We start from the raw sequence: 6,707 nt of genomic DNA on the forward strand, positions 1-6,707 counted from the left end.
GAGAGAGGTTGCCGGAAGAACTCCAATCGCCTTAAAGTCGCATTTTATTGGTGAGTGTTTGTATTTCAGTATATTAATATTATGAAATTATGCAAAAATTGTAATTTGCAGAATGCGTAAATCGATATAAGGCGAGAAAGACGAAATGAATAGAGAAATTAAAATATGTTGTATTTATATTATACTTATGTTTAAGTGAGAATTAGAATACTATGAAGAAATTAATTAAACAATTTTAAACTGTGGTCTTATATAAGGATATAATTGATCTGAGTAGGTTTACTATTTTTTTTCTAATAAATGATTGCCTTTTCACAAATGGCGGTATATGCAAGAAGATTAATATATATCTAAATCAATAATTTATCCATTCAGTAAGCAAGAAACATTTTGGAATATTTCAATAACATTGTAGCATTGTTGTAATGTTGCTACAATGTTGCTGAAATAATTCAAAACGTTTCTTGTTTACTGGGTAATTTCCTTCACAGTATTCTGTTTTCCTCAAACAGTCATATCTGGTGAAATGTTCAATAAAATACGTATCTCTTTCTTTTTCAAAATTGCTGACTACGATTTCTCAAGGGTATCTTCTTTTGCAATTGATTGGCAGTAATAAATAATTCGATGATTTTGTTCACAAAGTTAACAATTCAATAATTATATAAGAACGTAATGATTTTTTATTATTTGACTATAAAAAAGTGAATAAAAAAATTAGATGAAATACAAAGTTACTTATATTTATTTTGTTTAATATTTAAAATAAATATTCTGATAATATTACATAACGATTTATAAATGTTATTTTAAAAAGTTTATGAAATGATATACGATATTATCCATGGTATGAAGAATTACAATTACAATAGTTATCTTTGACAGAAAATTTAAAATATTTAATAAAAAATTTTAAATGTTTAATATCAAGTGATTTATCAAAATTAGAATAAATTAGTAGTGTAATAAATTACTATAGAGTTGTAATTGAATTTTTTAAAACAAAGACAGTTAAGTTTTAGTCTTGTAATGTTGACTCCTTGAACTAGATCATCGAACCACAATTCATTTCTCTTGATCTCAATTCACTCCAATTTACATTATATTATATGACAGATCGTATTAGTATTTATGGAGAAAGAAGTAAATATAAAATTTAAAAAGAGAAAACACAATAAGATTTACAATATTTTGTGAAAAAATTTTAATTAGTTAAATATAAAACTTCATAATTCTAATATGTATGTGTTGGATCGAGGATAAAATGCAATGAATTTTTTTAGGCCGAAATCCATTCCGAACGTTAAATTGTTGATCATCGGTTAAACATTCCGCAAACGGAAGGCTTGGAATTCTCTCGGCCTTCTTTCTCTTCCCAATCACGAAAATTACGACTTATACACTTGACTGTTACCCTTTTTCTCTATTTTGCTTTTGTCTCTCTCTAGCTTTTCTCTTATCTTTTAAATATATTTTATTTGTGTCTTCTTTACTGCGATCTCGCGCGTCTTTTCTTAAGCCTACGTACGACGAATCTCACGTTTACGCTCTACGTTTTGTTGAGCTGGTGTTATGTCCTTGTTTATATGTATGTGTGTATGTGCACAATGTACTTGTATTATAATCTTTACATTTCCCTTATGAAGCTCACCCGTGTAATCCTGTTTCCTTATTTGTTATTGTTTGCAAGGTATGTCGCTGCGGCCATATTGTGTCTCTGCAATCCATTTTTGTTTGAGTTGATTAAAAATAAAATAAAAATAAAGTATATGTTAAAAAACATGATAAATCGCATTAGATCAAGCGCATTAGAAAAAAGCTTTAATTCTAGTTTTTATTTTAGAATATTTAGCATTTGATAGCGCCGAAAGGAAATCGCAAAATAAAATATAGAACACGAGAGACAACACGCGAAAGTATACATCTTCTTAGTTCTACAACGAGAATACCTATTATATTACTTTGTAACTGCGAGAATTTATAAATTTTTCTAAAACAATTGATATAAATTCAAGATTTACACACATATACATAATTAATCGTATATACAATATATAAATTAATTATTTAATAATTAGTAAATTATTTTTAACGGCAATTAAATAGACATGGTTCGGGAAAATATGTAATCAATAACTATTAATCATAATTGAATATGAAACCAAAATATATATTAATAGAGAAAATATATTTGATTAACAAATTTAACATAATTTTGGTATGTACAATTTATTTGCATATGTTGATAACTTAATATATCATCGTAATAGCCGTTAAAAAAACTGTTTAAATTCCACTTGTGAACACATTTCATTTATTATGTGACGAATGTATTGCATACAATTTAAAATATAGATTTATTGGCTCTTCTTCTTCAGTTTTTACTGTTTCAAATCAGTCAATGGAGAAAAGTAATATTACAGTCACAAATTATCACAATTTTACAGCACATTAATCTTCTTTTTCTTATGGTAATAGCCGATATTTTTATTCTAGCAATCAAGATTTGAATCTTCCATTCTTATAAGTAAATGAAAGATATTTTGAATCTACGTTTTTTTGATATTTTGTTCATTACTTTCAAAATCTAAAATATAGCTAACTTTCGTGTTTATAAAAAAATGGCTTTCATTAAATAATAATTATTTCAACAAAGGAAATTTCATTTATACTTTTGATTAAAAAAGGCAATTGTTCGAATAAAGTCGATCACTTTTTTATATCTTCTTATGCAATATGCCTATTTTGAACATTTGTTTGAAAATATCACGCTCCCTTTCATATTTTATCATTCTCTGGGCTATAACGGGATAGCATCATTCTGTTTTGTTCACAAGAGGATAGGCGGTGTACAAAACGTTGGTGACACACGCGATCGCAGTTTGCCCACTTTGTCTCTTTTCCCAGTCTCAATATATTGTTTTTTTTTTTTTGTATCTTCAAACGAACCGAGTTTTACGTCGCGCGCATAATTTAGGAACTTAAGAATACTGTCACTTCTTGTCGATATACTTTAATCTCCGCCATCTTGTCGCTGTACGTCTCTTTGTGGTCATGAAAAAGTATTGCTAACGTTCTTTAAGAATTGACTCGTTTTACACGCATTATTATTAATTCTTTTCTTTCCTTGCGTGCACGTTCATCAAAAGAAACAAAATGACTGCCGTTCCACGTGACGCACGTATCCAATTTAATAAAATTATTTCTCTTTTTCTCTCTCTCTTTTTTTTTGTTTTACCCTGTTGTTTAATGCAATAATAATAACAGCACGCATATAATAATCGCGTATATAATCGTCGTTTATATAATTATAATTCATCGATCGACGCTCTTTCTTGTGAATTTAATTATAGTAATGATAATATGTAATAAGGAACCATTTATTCTGCGATATCAACGAAACGCGAATGTCCCAGTCGTATAAATTACGCGCATAATTTATTAGGGGCGATGTGGCCCTTGTCACCAGAAAGAAGGGAGGAATTTCTCGTAAATCCTCTGCCAATGCGATGAGACCTTTCGCACCTTGTACATTATGTATTTTTAACGCACTGCCATTGTACTATAATAACAGCTGTATGAGATTTCTTTTTATGCGTGCAATTTTTGTTTTAAAAATAAAAAAATTTAATACGTTTACAGACAACGTGGAAGAATCTATAATTTTCTATCTAGTTCGTTCTTAGAATCCAGTGACGTTTTGTCAGTTACCGTTATAAAACGATTTGCATTATTATGGTTTATATGTTACAAAAGAATGTGCACGCATAATAAAAATTCAAGTATTTGTATTAATGTCGATTATCATTAATCGAGATAAACATGAAATTTCCTTTCCTTGTCTATATTATGTAGCTAGAAGTTTAATCTAGAAGATGACATTAAACCGATAATTCAGAGTTAATTGAACGAGACCGTTGATGCAACTTGCAATTAGCCTATGAATGTTAGTAATTAACTTGGTGATGATAGCCATCCACATTGAAATGGACCTTCTCGTCCGGTTATTTAAAGAAATAACACTACATGTCGATCACTCTTAATCGTTCGGGAAGCTCTCATGTGACTTGAATAATCATTTCTATTCTCACGCTAATTGAAATTCCTCTCGTCTTTCCGCGCAATATCATAAGGTCACGACAAAGTTAACCTAAACTTCAATTACCAATAATCCATTAGAATCTATCCAATCTTCACTCATTCACTCATCAATTGGATTGCGTTATACAATATAAGTTAAGTGATATTATCTGAAAGAAGGAGGAGTTGATCACAAGTTAGAATACGGGAAAACGACTTCAGAATACAATCTTTAGACCTCACCATCATTTTATTTGTTTTATTCGTTTTCTGCATTATATTAATTGTATAACGTAGTCCAATTGAGACTTGGTTCTCAAAAAGAGCCTACCTCTCGTTTACGTCGAGTGGACCTTGGGACTCTCCTAATATCCGAAATATTACTGGAAGCGCGATGGGACGCAACATCCGATGTCCAGCCATATTTGCGATATATAGATTATAATATAATATTCACTCTCACGTTTATGTCTTTCCTCGCTAGCCCATTTTAGTCCCTATATCTAATCGCGGCCGCAATATTAACGGTTACGCATTTTAATCCTAATGGGTAACTCTTTCGCACTCTCATGCACGCTCTTATCATCTTTCTCCCTATTCCTTTCGCGCTCGGTCTTTCTCTCATATATAACTTTAGGTTTTTATTTCTCATTTTTTTCCTTTCTCCTTCGATTCGTCCTCCCGTTAAATTAGCGTTTGAAGCGCATTGTCGACCGATGCTTCGTATATCGCGGACGAAGATTACGCGACATTTTTTCTATGTATATGTGTATATTTTATATACTACCTTTTCTCAACTCGATCCTTTACCGATCGTTTGATCTCCCGCTGTATGAATCTTAAGTTTGCACCTATACGTTGGTTATCACCGACGCTGGTTAACTAAATTTCTTTGCTTGTCTGTGTGTTATAGGTGGAACTATAATCTAATGAAGAACCATGAATCGCTAGACTCACACGTCAATCAGAGCTAGTTAAGCCAGACTATCGGTGTAACTCAGCCTTAGACGATTAGACGTCGGGGATGTGGAGGGTGTGTTATAGCTTTTATGTGTACGCGTGTGCGTGAGTGTTCGTGTGACGTGTGTCGCGGTTATTTGCCGCTGAAAAAAAAACTCATATCTTCTTTCTCTTTGATCGCATCGGCTCGTCTATAGGGTCATGCATATACGGCATTATTTTAAATTAATTATATAGTAATTTGCGTATGATACGCGTAATATACGTGTATATATATATATATATATATATATGTATATAACGAGGGTTTACTGCACGTAATCGGTTTTAAAGCTATACAGCGGCCGATTAGAGTCATAACAGTCATTGTCCGGCGCCTTCGGAAGCTCCGAATGGAACTTTGAAGTGAACGTTCGGTATTAGTCAGAATTACAGAGTAGTACAAATCAACGTCATTTACATCCTGATTTTTCTTCTATTTTAAAAGCAAGAATATTACTGCCCAGTGACTTTGTCGTAATGTAGTAAAGTTTAAGTATTTCTAATATAATAAAGGAATTATATATAACTTTTCCAAACTACTTAAATTGTCATAAAACACAGTATTCTTTTGAAGTTTGTAGTCATAATCGTCACACAGTAATCATCAGAAAACACGCTCGCATCTCGGCATTAAAGAGTACTCATAACCGTGTATCTGTACGGCGAGTTGCAATCATCCGAGATCATCCGAGATCTTAATAACGATTGAATAAATAATAAAGTTTTGAGTAGGCTCAATGAATAACTTGAGTTTGAATTATATTTCTATAAACGGCGTGCGACAAACGCCGCTTACGTTATCTATTGGAATTTAAATGGCGGATTTCGTCGATGAAATGTAGCTAGAGAACGTTTCCACTATTCTGTGATCCTAACAATATCATCCACTACTGTTCCTTCTTTCTGGAAGTCTTCCGATGTTGCGCGCATCTCATCGTTTGCCTCGTCGGCCCGAAATTCGACGGCAGCTCTCTCGCGCGTGTCTCTCTTCCATCTTCCCACAAATAATGCTAACAGCGTGACATCAAGTATGTAACACGCCTATGTAACTCCCTCGCTCGCCCGCCGCTACATCTTTCTGCATTATTTCGTTGCGCACCCGGGAAAGCAGTACTGCGACAGGACAGGAGAGAAGCACCATTCCGCCATTTAGCCAGCGAAAAGGCACGTTGGGAGAGAAGAAGGAGCTTGATTCTGCATGTACAGACGTAGAGAAAGGGCAGCAAAAAGGATCGCTCTTGATTTATCCGCTCTACTTTTTCATCTACTTTCATCCCTCTTCTCCTTTTCTCTCTTCTCCGCGTCATCGTACCTCTCTCGGCCGCCATTAAACTCTTCAACCCTTTCCCGCGCATACGATTAAAACTTGAAAGCCCAGAAACAAAGTCTTTCCCAGGTGTGAACGCGCGTGTGTGCCTATCATTATATAATGTACGTGGGCACGCGTGGTGCACGGCGCTCGTTAATAATTGCAATCGCCAATAATCATGTAATAATTAATAATTATTATTAATATTCGTGAGAGTTGGTATCTCTTCTGTTTCTTTAACTGTCTTAAATACTAGAGGTCATACGTTACCGTCTATAATAATTATCAATTATTTATATATTTATATATATATATA

This window comes from Trachymyrmex septentrionalis, unplaced genomic scaffold, assembly GCF_001594115.1.
Source record: "Trachymyrmex septentrionalis isolate Tsep2-gDNA-1 unplaced genomic scaffold, Tsep1.0 scaffold172, whole genome shotgun sequence".
In the NCBI taxonomy this organism is placed as follows: Eukaryota; Metazoa; Arthropoda; class Insecta; order Hymenoptera; family Formicidae; genus Trachymyrmex; species Trachymyrmex septentrionalis.